The sequence below is a fragment of the Oncorhynchus masou genome, chromosome 24, assembly GCF_036934945.1.
Source record: "Oncorhynchus masou masou isolate Uvic2021 chromosome 24, UVic_Omas_1.1, whole genome shotgun sequence".
Taxonomy (NCBI): Eukaryota; Metazoa; Chordata; class Actinopteri; order Salmoniformes; family Salmonidae; genus Oncorhynchus; species Oncorhynchus masou.
In genome coordinates, this window is record NC_088235.1 from 10,272,178 (window position 1) to 10,291,470 (window position 19,293).

A 19,293-nucleotide genomic window follows, 5' to 3' on the forward strand; every position below is an offset into this window, starting at 1 on the left:
TTATTACTGGACTTCCTCCATCCCATGGCAATACTACTATCCTAGTCATAATCGACAGGTTTTCAAAGGCGGCCAGGTTCGTCCCTCTGACTAAGTGACCTTCTGCCAAGGAAACGGCTGAGTTGGTAATTAATCATGTGTTCCGAGTCTTCGGCATTCCTCAAGATATGGTTTCTGACAGAGGTCCCCAGTGCGCCTCAAGGTTTTGGAAGGCCTTCTGCCAACTCATGGGGGCTTCTGCCAGTCTATCTTCAGGGTACCATCCGGAGTCCAACGGCCAAACAGAGAGGATGAATCAAGAGCTGGAAACCACCCTCCGATGTATGACTCGTGACAACCCGTCCACATGGTCATCCTTTATTGTTTGGGCCGAATACGCGCACAACACCTTGCGCTCCTCCTCCACTGGTATGTCCCCGCACGAGTGTCAGTTTGGCTATGCTCCTCCATTGTTCCCGGACCAGGAGGCAGAAGTCAGAGTGCCTTCAGCCTTGAAGTTCGTCAGATGCTGTCGGCTTATGTGGAGGAAGACCCGTCTTAATCTTATGCGTTCCTCACAGAGGTACCAACAACAAGCCAACAGACGTGGCCGTCCCGGGCCTACCCTGCGCCCCGGCCAGAGAGTCTGGCTCTCCACAAGAGACTTACACCACTATAGTCCATCCTCTACTATAGTCCATCCTCTACTATAGTCCATTTACCACTATTGTCCATCCCCTACTATAGTCCATCCTCTAATGTAGTCCATCTACCCCTATAGTCCATCTACCACTGTAGTCCATCTACTACTATAGTCCATCTGCCACTATAGTCCATCCTCTACTACAGTCCATCCCCTACTATAGTCCATCCTCTACTAGTGTCCATCCTCTACTATAGTCCATACACTACTATAGTTCATCCCCTACTATAGTCCATCCCCTACTGTAGTCCATCCCTACTATAATCAATCTACCACTATAGTCCATCTACCACTATAGTCCATCCCCTACTAGTGTCCATCCTCTACTATAGTCCATCCCCTACTATAGTCCATCTACCACTATAGTCCATCCTCTACTATAGTCCATAATCTACTATAGTCCATCTACCACTATAGTCCATCTACCACTATAGTCCATCCTCTACTATAGTCCATCCTCTACTATAGTCCATCTACCACTATAGTCCATCCTACACTATAGTCCATCTACCACTATAGTCCATCCTCTACTATAGTCCATCTACCACTATAGTCCATCCTCTACTATAGTCCATCCCCTACTATAGTCCATCCCCTACTATAGTCCATCCTCTACTATAGTCCATCCCCTACTATAGTCCATCCCCTGCTATAGTCCATCCTCTACTATAGTCCATCTACCACTATAGTCCATCCTCTACTATAGTCCATCCTCTACTATAGTCCATCCTCTACTATATTCCATCCTCTACTATAGTCCATCCCCTACTATAGTCCATCCTCTACTATAGTCCATCTACCACTATAGTCCATCCCATACTATAGTTCATCCCCTAATATAGTCCATCCCCTACTATAGTCCATCCCCTACTATAGTCAATCCTCTACCATAGTCCATCTACAACTATAGTCCATCCCCTACTATAGTCCATCCTCTACTATAGTCCATCCTCTACTATAGTCCATCTACCACTATAGTCCATCCTCTATTATAGTCCATTCTCTACTATAGTCCATCCTCTACTATAGTCCATCTACCACTATAGTCCATACCCTACTATAGTCCATCCTCTACTATAGTCCATCCTCTACTATGGTCCATCCCATACTATAGTCCATCCCCTACTATAGTCCATCTACCACTATAGTCCATCCTCTACTATAGTCCATCCACTACTATAGTCCATCCTCTACTATAGTCCATCCTCTACTATAGTCCATCCCCTACTATAGTCCATCCTCTACTATAGTCCATCCTCTACTATAGTCCATCCCCTACTATAGTCCATCTACCACTATAGTCCATCTACTACTATAGTCCATCCTCTACTATAGTCCATCCCCTACTATAGTCCATCTACCACTATAGTCCATCTACCACTGTAGTCCATCCCCTAATATAGTCCATCCCCTACTATAGTCCATCCTCTACTATAGTCCATCCTCTACTATAGTCCATCCCCTACTATAGTCCATCCTCTACTATAGTCCATCCACTACTATAGTCCATCCTCTACTATAGTCCATCCTCTACTATAGTCCATCCTCTACTATAGTCCATCTACCACTATAGTCCATCCTCTACTATAGTCCATCCTCTACTATAGTCCATCCCCTACTTTAGTCCATACCTTACTATAGTCCATCCTCTACTATAGTCAATTTACCACTATAGTCCATCCTCTACTATTGTCCATCCTCTACTATAGTCCATCCTCTAATGCAGTCCATCTACCACTATAGTCCATCTACCACTGTAGTCCATCTACTACTATAGTCCATCTGCCACTATAGTCCATCCTCTACTATAGTCCATCCCCTACTATAGTCCATCCTCTACTAGTGTCCATCCTCTACTATAGTCCATCCTCTACTATAGTTCATCCCCTACTATAGTCCATCCCCTACTATAGTCCATCTGCCACTATAGTCCATCCTCTACTATAGTTCATCCCCTACTATAGTCCATCCCCTACTATTGTCCATCTACCACTATAGTCCATCCCATACTATAATCCATCCCCTACTATAGTCCATCACCTACTACAGTACATCTACCACGATAGTCCATCCCCTACTATAGTCCATCACCTACTATAGTACATCTACCACTATAGTCAATCTACCACTATAGTCCATCCCATACTGTAGTCCATCCCCTACTATAGTCCATCTACCACCATAGTCCATCCCCTACTATAGTCCATCCCCTACTATAGTCCATCACCTACTATAGTACATCTACCACTATAGTCCATCTACCACTATAGTCCATCCCATACTATAGTCCATCCCCTACTATAGTCCATCACCTACTATAGTACATCTACCACGATAGTCCATCCCATACTATAGTCCATCCCATACTATAGTCCATCCCCTACTATAGTCCATCCTCTACTATAGTTCATCCCCTACTATAGTCCATCCCCTACTGTAGTCCATCCCCTACTATAGTCCATCCCCTACTGTAGTCCATCCCCTACTATAGTCCATCCGCGACTATAGTCCATCCCCTACTATAGTCCATCCCTACTATAGTCAATCTACCACTATAGTCCATCTACCACCATAGTCCATCCCCTACTATAGTCCATCTACCACTATTGTCCATCCTCTACTATAGTCCATCCTCTACTATAGTCCATCTACCACTATAGTCCGTCCCCGACTATAGTCCATCCCCTACTGTAGTCCATCCTCTACTATAGTCCATCTACCACTATAGTCCATCCTCTACTATAGTCCATCCCCTACTATAGTCCATCCCCTACTATAGTCCATCCTCTACTATAGTCCATCCCCTACTATAGTCCATCCCCTGCTATAGTCCATCCTCTACTATAGTCCATCCTCTACTATAGTCCATCCTCTACTATAGTCCATCCTCTACTATATTCCATCCTCTACTATAGCCCATCCCCTACTATAGTCCATCCTCTACTATAGTCCATCTACCACTATAGTCTATCCCATACTATAGTTCATCCCCTACTATAGTCCATCCCCTACTATAGTCCATCCCCTACTATAGTCCATCCTCTACCATAGTCCATCTACTACTATAGTCCATCCCCTACTATAGTCCATCCTCTACTATAGTCCATCCTCTACTATAGTCCATCTACCAATGTAGTCCATCACATACTATAGTCCATCCCATACTATAGTCCATCCCCTACTATAGTCCATCACCTACTATAGTCCATCTACCACCATAGTCCATCCCCTACTATAGTCCATCCCCTACTATAGTTCATCACCTACTATAGTACATCTACCACTATAGTCCATCTACCACTATAGTCCATCCCATACTATAGTCCATCCCCTACTATAGTCCATCACCTACTATAGTACATCTACCACGATAGTCCATCCCATACTATAGTCCATCCCATACTATAGTCCATCCCCTACTATAGTCCATCCTCTACTATAGTTCAACCCCTACTATAGTCCATCCCCTACTGTAGTCCATCCCCTACTATAGTCCATCCCCTACTGTAGTCCATCCCCTACTATAGTCCATCCGCGACTATAGTCCATCCCCTACTATAGTCCATCCCTACTATAGTCAATCTACCACTATAGTCCATCTACCACCATAGTCCATCCCCTACTATAGTCCATCTACCACTATTGTCCATCCTCTACTATAGTCCATCCTCTACTATAGTCCATCTACCACTATAGTCCGTCCCCGACTATAGTCCATCCCCTACTGTAGTCCATCTACCACTATAGTCCATCCTCTACTATAGTCCATCCCCTACTATAGTCCATCCCCTACTATAGTCCATCCTCTACTATAGTCCATCCCCTACTATAGTCCATCCCCTGCTATAGTCCATCCTCTACTATAGTCCATCCTCTACTATAGTCCATCCTCTACTATAGTCCATCCTCTACTATATTCCATCCTCTACTATAGCCCATCCCCTACTATAGTCTATCCTCTACTATAGTCCATCTACCACTATAGTCTATCCCATACTATAGTTCATCCCCTACTATAGTCCATCCCCTACTATAGTCCATCCCCTACTATAGTCCATCCTCTACCATAGTCCATCTACTACTATAGTCCATCCCCTACTATAGTCCATCCTCTACTATAGTCCATCCTCTACTATAGTCCATCTACCACTATAGTCCATCCTCTATTATAGTCCATTCTCTACTATAGTCCATCCTCTACTATAGTCCATCTACCACTATAGTCCATACCCTACTATAGTCCATCCTCTACTATAGTCCATCCTCTACTATAGTCCATCCCCTACTATAGTCCATCTACCACTATAGTCCATCTACTACTATAGTCCATCCTCTACTATAGTCCATCCCCTACTATAGTCCATCTACCACTATAGTCCATCTACCACTGTAGTCCATCCCCTAATATAGTCCATCCCCTACTATAGTCCATCCTCTACTATAGTCCATCCTCTACTATAGTCCATCCCCTACTATAGTCCATCCTCTACTATAGTCCATCCACTACTATAGTCCATCCTCTACTATAGTCCATCCTCTACTATAGTCCATCCTCTACTATAGTCCATCCTCTACTATAGTCCATCCTCTACTATAGTCCATCCTCTACTATAGTCCATCCCCTACTTTAGTCCATACCTTACTATAGTCCATCCTCTACTATAGTCCATTTACCACTATAGTCCATCATCTACTATTGTCCATCCCCTACTATAGTCCATCCTCTAATGCAGTCCATCTACCACTATAGTCCATCTACCACTGTAGTCCATCTACTACTATAGTCCATCTGCCACTATAGTCCATCCTCTACTACAGTCCATCCCCTACTATAGTCCATCCTCTACTAGTGTCCATCCTCTACTATAGTCCATCCTCTACTATAGTTCATCCCCTACTATAGTCCATCCCCTACTATAGTCCATCTGCCACTATAGTCCATCCTCTACTATAGTTCATCCCCTACTATAGTCCATCCCCTACTATTGTCCATCTACCACTATAGTCCATCCCATACTATAGTCCATCCCCTACTATAGTCCATCACCTACTATAGTACATCTACCACGATAGTCCATCCCATACTATAGTCCATCCCATACTATAGTCCATCCCCTACTATAGTCCATCCTCTACTATAGTTCATCCCATACTATAGTCCATCCCCTACTATAGTCCATCCTCTACTATAGTTCATCCCCTACTATAGTCCATCCCCTACTATAGTTCATCCCCTACTATAGTCCATCCCCTACTATAGTCCATCACCTACTATAGTACATCTACCACGATAGTCCATCCCATACTATAGTCCATCCCATACTATAGTCCATCCCCTACTATAGTCCATCCTCTACTATAGTTCATCCCCTACTATAGTCCATCCCCCACTATAGTCCATCCCCTACTATAGTCCATCCCTACTGTAGTCCATCCTCTACTAAAGTCCATCCCCTACTATAGTCCATCCGCGACTATAGTCCATCCCCTACTATAGTCCATCCCTACTATAGTCAATCTACCACTATAGTCCATCTACCACCATAGTCCATCCCCTACTATAGTCCATCTACCACTATTGTCCATCCTCTACTATAGTCCATCCTCTACTATAGTCCATCTACCACTATAGTCCATCTACCACTGTAGTCCATCCCCTAATATAGTCCATCCCCTACTATAGTCCATCCTCTACTATAGTCCATCCTCTACTATAGTCCATCCCCTACTATAGTCCATCCTCTACTATAGTCCATCCACTACTATAGTCCATCCTCTACTATAGTCCATCCTCTACTATAGTCCATCCTCTACTATAGTCCATCCTCTACTATAGTCCATCCTCTACTATAGTCCATCCTCTACTATAGTCCATCCCCTACTTTAGTCCATACCTTACTATAGTCCATCCTCTACTATAGTCCATTTACCACTATAGTCCATCATCTACTATTGTCCATCCCCTACTATAGTCCATCCTCTAATGCAGTCCATCTACCACTATAGTCCATCTACCACTGTAGTCCATCTACTACTATAGTCCATCTGCCACTATAGTCCATCCTCTACTACAGTCCATCCCCTACTATAGTCCATCCTCTACTAGTGTCCATCCTCTACTATAGTCCATCCTCTACTATAGTTCATCCCCTACTATAGTCCATCCCCTACTATAGTCCATCTGCCACTATAGTCCATCCTCTACTATAGTTCATCCCCTACTATAGTCCATCCCCTACTATTGTCCATCTACCACTATAGTCCATCCCATACTATAGTCCATCCCCTACTATAGTCCATCACCTACTATAGTACATCTACCACGATAGTCCATCCCATACTATAGTCCATCCCATACTATAGTCCATCCCCTACTATAGTCCATCCTCTACTATAGTTCATCCCATACTATAGTCCATCCCCTACTATAGTCCATCCTCTACTATAGTTCATCCCCTACTATAGTCCATCCCCTACTATAGTTCATCCCCTACTATAGTCCATCCCCTACTATAGTCCATCACCTACTATAGTACATCTACCACGATAGTCCATCCCATACTATAGTCCATCCCATACTATAGTCCATCCCCTACTATAGTCCATCCTCTACTATAGTTCATCCCCTACTATAGTCCATCCCCCACTATAGTCCATCCCCTACTATAGTCCATCCCTACTGTAGTCCATCCTCTACTAAAGTCCATCCCCTACTATAGTCCATCCGCGACTATAGTCCATCCCCTACTATAGTCCATCCCTACTATAGTCAATCTACCACTATAGTCCATCTACCACCATAGTCCATCCCCTACTATAGTCCATCTACCACTATTGTCCATCCTCTACTATAGTCCATCCTCTACTATAGTCCATCTACCACTATAGTCCGTCCCCTACTATAGTCCATCCCCTACTGTAGTCCATCCTCTACTATAGTCCATCTACCACCATAGTCCATCCTCTACTATAGTCCATCCTCTACTATAGTCCATCTACCACTATAGTCCATCCCCTACTGTAGTCCATCCTCTACTGTAGTCCATCTACCACTATAGTCCATCCTCTACTATAGTCCATCCTCTACTATAGTCCATCCTCTACTATAGTCCATCCCCTACTGTAGTTCATCCTCTACTATAGTCCATCCTCTACTATAGTCCATCCTCTACTATAGTCCATCCTCTACTATAGTCCATCTACCACTATAGTCCATCTACCACTATAGTCCATCCTCTACTATAGTCCATCCTCTACTATAGTCCATCTACCACTATAGTCCATCTACCACTACAGTCCATCCTCTACTATAGTCCATCCTCTACTATAGTCCATCCTCTACTATAGTCCATCCTCTACTATAGTCCATCTACCACTATAGTCCATCTACCACTATAGTCCATCCTCTACTATAGTCCATCCTCTACTATAGTCCATCTACCACTATAGTCCATCTACCACTACAGTCCATCCTCTACTATAGTCCATCCTCTACTATAGTCCATCCCCTACTGTAGTCCATCCCCTACTATAGTCCATCTACCACTATAGTCCATCTACCACTATAGTCCATCCTCTACTATAGTCCATCCTCTACTATAGTCCATCTACCACTATAGTCCATCTACCACTACAGTCCATCCTCTACTATAGTCCATCCTCTACTATAGTCCATCTACCACTATAGTCCATCTACCACTATAGTCCATCCCCTACTATAGTCCATCCTCTACTATAGTCCATCTACCACTACAGTCCATCCTCTACTATAGTCCATCCCCTACTATAGTCCATCCTCTACTATAGTCCATCCCCTACTGTAGTCCATCCCCTACTATAGTCCATCTACCACTATAGTCCATCCCCTACTATAGTCCATCTACCACTATAGTCCATCCTCCACTATAGTCCTTCCTCTACTATAGTCCATCTACCACTACAGTCCATCCTCTACTATAGTCCATCCCCTACTATAGTCCATCCTCTACTATAGTCCATCTACCACTATAGTCCATCATCTACTATAGTCCATGTACCACTATAGTCCATCCTCTACTATAGTCCATCTACCACTATAGTCCATCTACTACTATAGTCCATCCCCTACTGTAGTCCATCCCCTACTATAGTCCATCCCCTACTATAGTCCATCCTCTACTATAGTCCATCTACCACTATAGTCCATCATCTACTATAGTCCATGTACCACTATAGTCCATCCTCTACTATAGTCCATCTACCACTATAGTCCATCCCCTACTATAGTCCATCCCCTACTATAGTCCATCTACCACTATAGTCCATCTACCACTATAGTCCATCCTCTACTATAGTCCATCCCCTACTATAGTCCATCCCCTACTATAGTCCGTCTACCACTATAGTCCATCCTCTACTATAGTCCATCCCCTACTATAGTCCATCCCCTACTATAGTCCATCTACCACTATAGTCCATCCTCTACTATAGTCCATCCCCTACTATAGTCCATCCCCTACTATAGTCCATCTACCACTATAGTCCATCCTCTACTATAGTCCATCCCCTACTATAGTCCATCCCCTACTGTAGTCCATCCCCTACTATAGTCCATCTACCACTATAGTCCATCCCCTACTATAGTCCATCTACCACTATAGTCCATCCTCTACTATAATCCATCCCCTACTATAGTCCATCTACCACTATAGTCCGTCCCCTACTATAGTCCATCCTCTACTATAGTCCATCCCCTACTATAGTCCATCTACCACTATAGTCCATCTACCACTATAGTCCATCCCCTACTATAGTCCATCCCCTACTATAGTCCATCCTGTACTATAATCCATCCCCTACTATAGTCCATCCCCTACTATAGTCCGTCTACCACTATAGTCCGTCTACCACTATAGTCCGTCTACCACTGTAGTCCATCCCCTACTATAGTCCGTCTACCACTATAGTCCGTCTACCACTATAGTCCATCCCCTACTATAGTCCGTCTACCACTATAGTCCGTCTACCACTATAGTCCGTCTACCACTATAGTCCGTCTACCACTATAGTCCGTCTACCACTATAGTCCGTCTACCACTATAGTCCGTCTACCACTATAGTCCATCCCCTACTATAGTCCGTCTACCACTATAGTCCGTCTACCACTGTAGTCCATCCCCTACTATAGTCCGTCTACCACTATAGTCCGTCTACCACTATAGTCCGTCTACCACTATAGTCCGTCTACCACTATAGTCCATCTACCACTATAGTCCATCTACCACTATAGTCCATCCCCTACTATAGTCCATCCCCTACTATAGTCCATCCTGTACTATAATCCATCCCCTACTATTGTCCATCCCTACTATAGTCCGTCTACCACTATAGTCCGTCTACCACTATAGTCCATCTACCACTATAGTCCGTCTACCACTGTTAAAAAATCTAGAAAAATACATCCTGATTCAAGCTGAAATCTACATGATAAACCACTACATTTGAGCTGTTTGTTCTGTTATTTAGTGTTATTGGTGTGAACCAGCGTTTACCGTGTAATTATGTGTGGCCTTTGTCTCTGCCCCGGTTCAGAGCAAAGAGCTCAGAGAAGAAGTAGGCTACAGGATACTGGCTGGATCAGAGGTTCCCTGGCTTTGGAGCGCCCCCATCTGGTCGGTAGTGGTACTGCGTTCCACAGCATCTCCGACCTCATCACCCCCCACCCCAAGGTTATGCACAGACACAATACGGATCCTGTTTACTTTGATAAATAACCAACATGTTTCACCCAGCAGTGACCATATTGTTCAGTGAGATTTAGCATACCTCAATAGGATGTGGGTGGTGGGTGGTGGGTGGTGGACTGGTGGGTGGTGGGTGGTGGGTGGTGGGGTGGTTAGTGGTGGGGTGGTGGGTGGTGGAGTGGTGGGTGGTGGGGTGGTGGGGTGGTTAGTGGTGGGGTGGTGGGTGGTGGAGTGGTGGGTGGTGGGGTGGTGGGTGGTGGAGTGGTGGGTGGTGGGTGGTGGGTGGTGAGTGGTGAGTGGTGAGTGGTGGGTGGTGGGGTGGTGGGGTGGTGGGGTGGTGGGGTGGTTAGTGGTGGGTGGTGGGGTGGTGGGGTGGTGGGGTGGTGAGTGGTGGGTGGTGGGTGGTGGGGTGGTGGGGTGGTTAGTGGTGGGGTGGTGGGTGGTGGAGTGGTGGGTGGTGGGGTGGTGGGTGGTGGAGTGGTGGGTGGTGGGTGGTGGGTGGTGAGTGGTGAGTGGTGAGTGGTGAGTGGTGGGTGGTGGGGTGGTGGGGTGGTGGGGTGGTGGGGTGGTTAGTGGTGAGTGGTGGGTGGTGGGTGGTGGGTGGTGGAGTGGTGGGGTGGTGAGTGGTGGGGTGGTTAGTGGTGGGGTGGTGGGGTGGTTAGTGGTGGGGTGGTTAGTGGTGGAGTGGTGGGTGGTGGGGTGGTGGGGTGGTGGAGTGGTGGGTGGTGGGTGGTGGGTGGTGGGTGGTGGGTGGTGGGTGGTGGGTGGTGGGGTGGTGGGGTGGTTAGTGGTGGGGTGGTGGGGTGGTGGGTGGTGGGGTGGTGGGTGGTGGGGTGGTGGGGTGGTTAGTGGTGGGGTGGTGGGGTGGTGGGTGGTGAGTGGTGGAGTGGTGGGTGGTGGGGTGGTGGGGTGGTGGAGTGGTGGGTGGTGGGTGGTTGGGTGGTGGGGTGGTGGGGTGGTTAGTGGTGGGGTGGTGGGGTGGTGGGTGGTGAGTGGTGGAGTGGTGGGTGGTGGGGTGGTGGAGTGGTGGGTGGTGGGTGGTGGGTGGTGGGTGGTGGAGTGGTGGGTGGTGGGTGGTGGAGTGGTGGGTGGTGGAGTGGTGGAGTGGTGGGTGGTGGGTGGTGGAGTGGTGGGTGGTGGAGTGGTGGGTGGTGGGGTGGTTAGTGGTGGGGTGGTGGGTGGTGGGGTGGTTAGTGGTGGGGTGGTGGGGTGGTTAGTGGTGGGGTGGTTAGTGGTGGGTGGTGGGTGGTGGGTGGTGGGGTGGTTAGTGGTGGGTGGTGGGTGGTGGGTGGTGGGGTGGTTAGTGGTGGGGTGGTGGGTGGTGGGGTGGTTAGTGGTGGGGTGGTGGGGTGGTTAGTGGTGGGGTGGTTAGTGGTGGGTGGTGGGTGGTGGGGTGGTTAGTGGTGGGTGGTGGGTGGTGAGTGGTGGGTGGTGGGGTGGTGGGTGGTGGGCGGTGAGTGGTGAGTGGTGAGTGGTGGGCGGTGAGTGGTGGGGTGGTGGGTGGTGAGTGGTGAGTGGTGGGTGGTGGGGTGGTGAGTGGTGGGCGGTGAGTGGTGAGTGGTGGGCGGTGAGTGGTGGGTGGTGGGTGGTGAGTGGTGAGTGGTGGGTGGTGGGTGTTGGAGTGTTGGGTGGTGGGTGGTGGGGTGGTGGGTGGTGGGTGGTGGGGTGGTGGGGTGGTTAGTGGTGGGTGGTGGGTGGTGGGGTGGTGGGTGGTGAGTGGTGAGTGGTGGGTGGTGGGGTGGTGGTTGGTGAATGGTGGGTGGTGGGTGGTGGGTGGTGGGGTGGTTAGTGGTGGGTGGTGGGGTGGTGGGTGGTGAGTGGTGAGTGGTGGGTGGTGGGCGGTGAGTGGTGGGGTGGTGGATTGGTGGGTGGTGGGGTGGTGGCGGTGAGTGGTGGGGTGATGGGTCGGTGGCGGTGAGTGGTGGGGTGATGGGTCGGTGGCGACCCCCCCCCCCCTCTTTCTTTTTAAAACACTCCAGGTTTGGTTGCCGTGGTATCCATCATAATGCAACTTTAATCACATAGGGTAAAAAAATAAAAATCACAACGGTTGCCCCAGGCTAAACAGCTAAAAATGAGGATTTTCTCCCCCAGCCGGCTTCACTAGAAAGGAGGAACAGGGCATTGGCTACGAGCAGCTTCACTAGAAAGGAGGTACAGGGCATTGGCTACGAGCAGCTTCACTAGAAAGGAGGTACAGGGCATTGGCTACGAGCAGCTTCACTAGAAAGGAGGTACAGGGCATTGGCTACGAGCAGCTTCACTAGAAAGGAGGAACAGGGCATTGGCTACGAGCAGCTTCACCTAGAGAGAGGAGGCATTGGCTACGAGCAGCTTCACCTAGAGAGAGGGGCATTGGCTACGAGCAGCTTCACCTAGAGAGAGAAGGCATTGGCTACAAGCAGCTTCACCTAGAGAGAGGGGCATTGGCTACGAGCAGCTTCACCTAGAGAGAGGGGCATTGGCTACAAGCAGCTTCACCTAGAGAGAGGGGCATTGGCTACGAGCAGCTTCACCTATAGAGAGGGGGTATTGGCTACGAGCAGCTTCACCTAGAGAGAGGGGGATTGGCTACGAGCAGCTTCACCTAGAGAGAGGGGCATTGGCTACGAGCAGCTTCACCTAGAGAGAGGGGCATTGGCTACGAGCAGCTTCACCTAGAGAGAGGGGCATTGACTACGAGCAGCTTCACCTAGTGAGAGGGGGCATTGGGTATGAGCAGCTTCCCCTAGAGAGAGGGACATTGGCTACGAGCAGCTTCACCTAGAGAGAGGGGCATTGGCTACGAGCAGCTTCACCTAGAGAGAGGGGCATTGGCTAAATCAAATCAAATCAAATTTTATTTCAAATCAAAATGCCCCTACGAGCAGCTTCACCTAGAGAGAGGGGGCATTGGGTATGAGGAGCTTCATCTAGAGAGAGGGGCATTGGCTACGAGCAGCTTCACCTAGAGAGGAGGAACAGGGCATTGGCTACGAGCAGCTTCACCTAGAGAGAGGGGCATTGGCTACGAGCAGCTTCACCTAGAGAGAGGGGCATTGGCTACGAGCAGCAGCTTCACCTAGAGAGAGGGGCATTGGCTATGCGTGAGGATAAGCGTGCCAATCGACCGCCGCGGTAGGTAGATGGCCGCGTGTCGTCTTGATGGATACGACTGTACGGGGGGGGGGGTCCAGATTGGTGCACGGTGGACCTCAAACCATGTCAACTAAAACCAAAGAGGCACACAAAAGTGCCAGCTGCGGGGAGCGCGTGGCGGACAGGCAGTCAATGGCTGCGTGATTTATTGTCCCATCTGCCTTGCTGTGGTAAGGCCACTCCCCTCCCTCCCGACATTTGGTTAAAAAGTAAAGGACCTCTGAGATTTGCAGGACATTTTGAGAATGTTGAAACTTTGTCTTCTACTTCCTTATAGGGAAGGGGGAACTCTTGCTTTCATCCTTAAAACAACGGGCCGTTCAATCAGAGAACAATATATAGAGTTTTAATTGAAACATGTTATAAGATGTTATAAGAGTAAAATAGCACTTCACATTTTTTTTACAGAAGAAAAAAACAACAACTTTATGGCTTAATTTCCTATTTAAAGCATCTGTGAGTGTGAGCAGATATTTTTGCACTTAAAAAAAATCTTCTGCCTTGTTCCGTGTTCCACCCCCCACATCACCCCCCCCCCCCAGAACTCCCCTGTTATAACCGCTTGTTACCCTCCTCCACCCTGGCCTTGACCTCTCTGAACGGCCCGGTATCACACCCATTACTAGTACATACCATGCGTTGTGGCAATAGCCCTTTATGTTTGTATTAGCTGACAGATACTCATTCTTCTTAACGCAATAAAAAAAAAAATGGATAAATGCTAATTATAGCTGATAATATGAATTAGTGTTATACAAATAATAACAATTCAAATTTGAAAATATAACAATTATATATCAATATATAATTATACATTTTTAAAAATATCTATCTTTTAAGAATTTCAAAATGTGCTTGTTGTGGTAGTTATAGTGTGGGTGAATACCCGAAATAGCCTACTTCCTGCTTTTCTCAAATCCATATAAAAATATATATTTTTTTATAAACACATTACGAATCACATTTGAACCATATCAATTAAATTCATCTCACTGTTCCTTGCCCCTACATATTTCAAAAAATGTGATCCGGAAAAAGAAAAAGAATAGAGTGTGGACTCCGCTCTGCATTTCACAGTATCCACCCTTCAGAACACAGACCCTCTCATGACATCAATCACAGCGTATGCCAGTAGAAATCCATACGGCAGTGGTCCCAGCCCACCTCATTTAACGATAATAGTGAGCCACATGTTGTGGACATGTCCAAAGCTTCTTTTCTTTCTTCCTGTGTTGACTGTATTAAACCTTTTTTTTTGGGGGGGGGGGGGGCACAATACTTATGTCCAGTTCGACTAACAGAGTCACAAAAACACATTGATTATCACTTGGCACTGATTGCCGCTCACAACGATTGGCTAATGAGTACTGATACGCGCGCGGGGTGTAGAGTCTAGGCTGTAATAAGCTCCAGTGTGTGTGTGTGTGTGTGTGTGTGTGTGTGTGTGTGTGTGTGTGTGTGTGCGTGCGTGCGTGTGTGCGTGCGTGCGTGTGTGTCACACACTCCGGCTAGAAACTGCGATCTCCAAAGAGGTCGATATAATTACTAAACAGAAGCTTGAATTAGAAGAATTTATACGAATCCATTGTAAGACCATATTAAAAAATATATATATATATCTCACCAACGCTACTGTTAATCTTATGTTTAATATTATAGATATGTTATTCTAAATTAGGATAACTTGTACAAATTGCAAAAAAAAAAAAAAAAAAAAAAAAAAACACATTTAGTTTAGTATACCGTTGAGTTATTTTAACAGGGAGCATTGGAACGCTGTTGGGAAAAATAGTGTCTGCCATTTAAGTTGACCTAACAGTACATTAGACACACAGGAATTCCATCTATTCATGACAACAGGAACCTGATGGGATCGTTACTATCTGTTAACAGTCCTCAGACCACCAGGCAGCTTATTAATATATATATATATATCCCTGCGTGTCTGTTTCAATCATTCACTGAGGGGCAAGGAGAACTGTTTTGATGAATGAACGGGCTGGGAGAATAATCCGTTCTAGTTGGGTTTAAATATATGGTAACTACTGTATGTTATTAGTGCATTCAGTGAGTCCTATACTATACGTACCAATCTGTCTCGGAGGCTCTTTATTTCCCTCAGATACAAATCACCTGTAGTTCCAATGAAATATATTTCCCTTTCATTTACACACAAAGGAGGTAAATATTTTTTGAATGTTTTTTTTGTTGCTGTGAATCATTTACTGTCCTCCTTCCAGTGGGTACGTCCCTGTATGACTCCGCTGTATGACTCCGCTGTATGAAGCTGCTGTATTAAGCTGCTGTATGAAGCTGCTGTATGAAGCCCCTGTATGAAGCTGCTGTATGAAGCCCCTGTATGAAGCTGCTGTATGAAGCCCCTGTATGAAGCTGCTGTATGAAGCCCCTGTATGAAGCCGCTGTATGAAGCCCCTGTCTGAAGCCCCTGTATGAAGCCCCTGTTTGAAGCCCCTGTCTGAAGCCGCAGTATGAATCCCCTGTATGAAGCCCCTGTATGAAGCCCCTGTCTGAAGCCCCTGTTTGAAGCCCCTGTCTGAAGCCCCTGTTTGAAGCCCCTGTCTGAAGCCCCTGTATGAAGCCCCTGTATGAAGCCCCTGTATGAAGCCCCTGTATGAAGCCCCTGTATGACACCACTGTATGAAGCCCCTGTCTGAAGCCCCTCCCTGTATGAAGCCCCTGTATGAAGCCCCTGTATGAAGCCCCTGTTTGAAGCCCCTGTCTGAAGCCCCTGTATGAAGCCCCTGTATGAAGCCCCTGTATGAAGCCCCTGTATGAAGCCCCTGTATGACACCACTGTCTGAAGCCCCTGTATGAAGCCCCTGTATGAAGCCCCTGTATGAAGCCCCTGTATGAAGCCCCTGTATGACACCACTGTCTGAAGCCCCTGTATGACACCACTGTCTGAAGCCCCTGTCTGAAGCCGCAGTATGAATCCCCTGTATGAAGCCCCTGTATGAAGCCCCTGTTTGAAGCCCCTGTCTGAAGCCCCTGTATGAAGCCCCTGTATGAAGCCCCTGTCTGAAGCCCCTGTATGAAGCCCCTGTATGAAGCCCCAGTCTGAAGCCCCTGTATGAAGCCCCTGTCTGAAGCCCCTGTATGAAGCCCCTGTATGAAGCCCCTGTCTGAAGCCGCAGTATGAATCCCCTGTATGAAGCCCCAGTCTGAAGCCCCTGTATGAAGCCCCTGTCTGACACCGCTGAAATCACAAGAAAGAGACAACCTTTACACGTGAGATTAGTACTATGTTACAGACGGTAATTTAGTTAGATGTAGTAACATTTCCTTACCTAATATATATATATATATATATTATCAAGTCATGTGGTAGTTTTGTAACATAGTCATTACATAGTAAGAGGAAATACATTTGGTTCCTAAGAGCATTTTCTGGGAATTCCAAAACGTGATTTACTCTCAGGACAAAAATAAACTACACTTTAACATTTTAACATTTTGATAAAGATGTAAACCTCTTTAATATGTTGTTTTCATTCAGGGAAAATACCCACGTCAACTTTCACCGTCATACCGCTGTAGTTGACACTCGGCTCCTCGTTCTTTTAAACCGATCTCGTGGGTGGGAATCGACCTCAGTTCGGAGTAGGACATGTCGTTCTGATCTCAGGTGGTTTTAGGTGCAGTAGGATATAGGCTACATCTCACCTCTGACAACAACGTCACCCTGTACATCTGCACTACTCCTACACAGGCTACTATAAACACAGGCTACTGTAAACACAGGCTACTATAAACACAGGCTACTATAAACACAGGCTACGATAAACACAGGCTACGATAAACACAGGCTACTATAAACACAGGCTACTATAAACACAGGCTACTGTAAACACAGGCTACTATAAACACAGGCTACTATAAACACAGGCTACTATAAACACAGGCTACTATAAACACAGGCAATTATAAACACAGGCTACTATAAACACAGACTATTATTAACACAGACTACTATAAACACAGGCTACTATAAACACAGACTACTATAAACACAGACTACTATAAACACAGGCTACTATAAACACAGGCTACTATAAACACAGGTTACTATAAACACAGGCTACTATAAACACAGGCTACTATAAACACAGGCAATTATAAACACAGGCTACTATAAAAACAGGTTAAAATAAACACAGGCTACTATTAACACAGGCTACTATAAACACAGGCTACTATTAACACAGGCTACTATAAACACAGGCTACTATAAACACAGGCTACTATAAACACAGGCAATTATAAACACAGGCTACTATAAACACAGGCTACTATAAACACAGGCTACTATAAACACAGGCTACTATAAACACAGGCTACTATAAACACAGGCTACTATAAACACAGGTTACTATAAACACAGGCTACTATAAACACAGACGATTATTAACACAGGCAATTATAAACACAGCCTACTATAAATACAGGCTACTATAAACACAGGCTACTATAAACACAGGCTACTATAAACACAGACTATTATTAACACTCCTGCTGCTGTCTCTGTGTCGTACTGTGCTGCTCGCGCTCAAAGGAACGATAGGCAGAATCACCTTGATGTAGATATGAACCGTTTCCTTCCTATATACACCACTGGTACTTCCATTTCGTTTCTTTCATATACATGTCTGATAAGACAGGCACATTGCAAACCATTTGTTTCCCCCACCACAGAGCAACAAAAATCAAAGCTTGACTCTTAAAGCGTTTTCTAGGGTACATTCATTACGTCTACAGTTACCAAAAATCATTCCACAACACTACATTGACCCAATTATATCCTAGTTCCTAGCTTGTCCTGTAGGAGCTAGTGGTGGCAGATGTGTACTGTATTTATATATATATTTTAAAAAATAGTATCCTTGTCGTTTCATATTCATTACGGTTGAAACTACGGAAATTAATCATGTAAAAAATAATATATTTTTTAATTAGTGTTTCATTTGTCCCTGTGTGTTTTTAATGGGATCAGTAAGTCCCTGTTGGCTGTTTCCTCATAGAGTCTTCGTCTGTGATTCACCCGCTCTGACAGCCAGATAACTGGGAAGTGCTTCTGTGGCACTATGTGTGTTATACCAAAAATAGTTCCTCTTCTATTTTAAATGTAATTAGAGAAGAGGAGAGTGGCATTACACCAAAGTACCAGAATATTGGTATTTCATTTCATCGGTTCATCACTTCCTTTTTTTCTCTGAACTGTTTTGACTTTGTTGGGATTTTTTTTTTTTTTGCTGAAGTCCGGAGGTGGGCTGAAATGAAGACTGAAACCGTTCCAGCTATAGTTCAGTTGGATCTCTGGTAAGTCATATCATAGTAATCAGAGAAGAAGACGAGGTGACTTGTAGACCGTTGGTCATGTGGATATTTCTCTCCGAGGGGGGGGGTCTCAGGAAATATTTACAGGTCAACTATCTGTGTTGTGTTGAGTTGTTTTGTGTTGTGTTGCATTCTGTTGAGTTGTATTGTGTTGAGTTGCATTGTGCTGTGTTGTGTTGAGTTGAGTTGTGTGGTGTTGAGTTGTATTGTGTTGTGTTGTGTTTTATTGTGTTGAGTTGAGTTGTGTTGTGTTGTGTTGAGTTGTGTTGTATTGTGTTGTGTTGTATTGTGTTGTATTGTGCTGTGTTGTGTTGAGTTGTGTTGTTTTGGGTTGGGTTGTGTTGTGGTGGGTTGTGTTGTATTGTGTGTTGTGTTGTGTTGAGTTGTGTTGTGTTG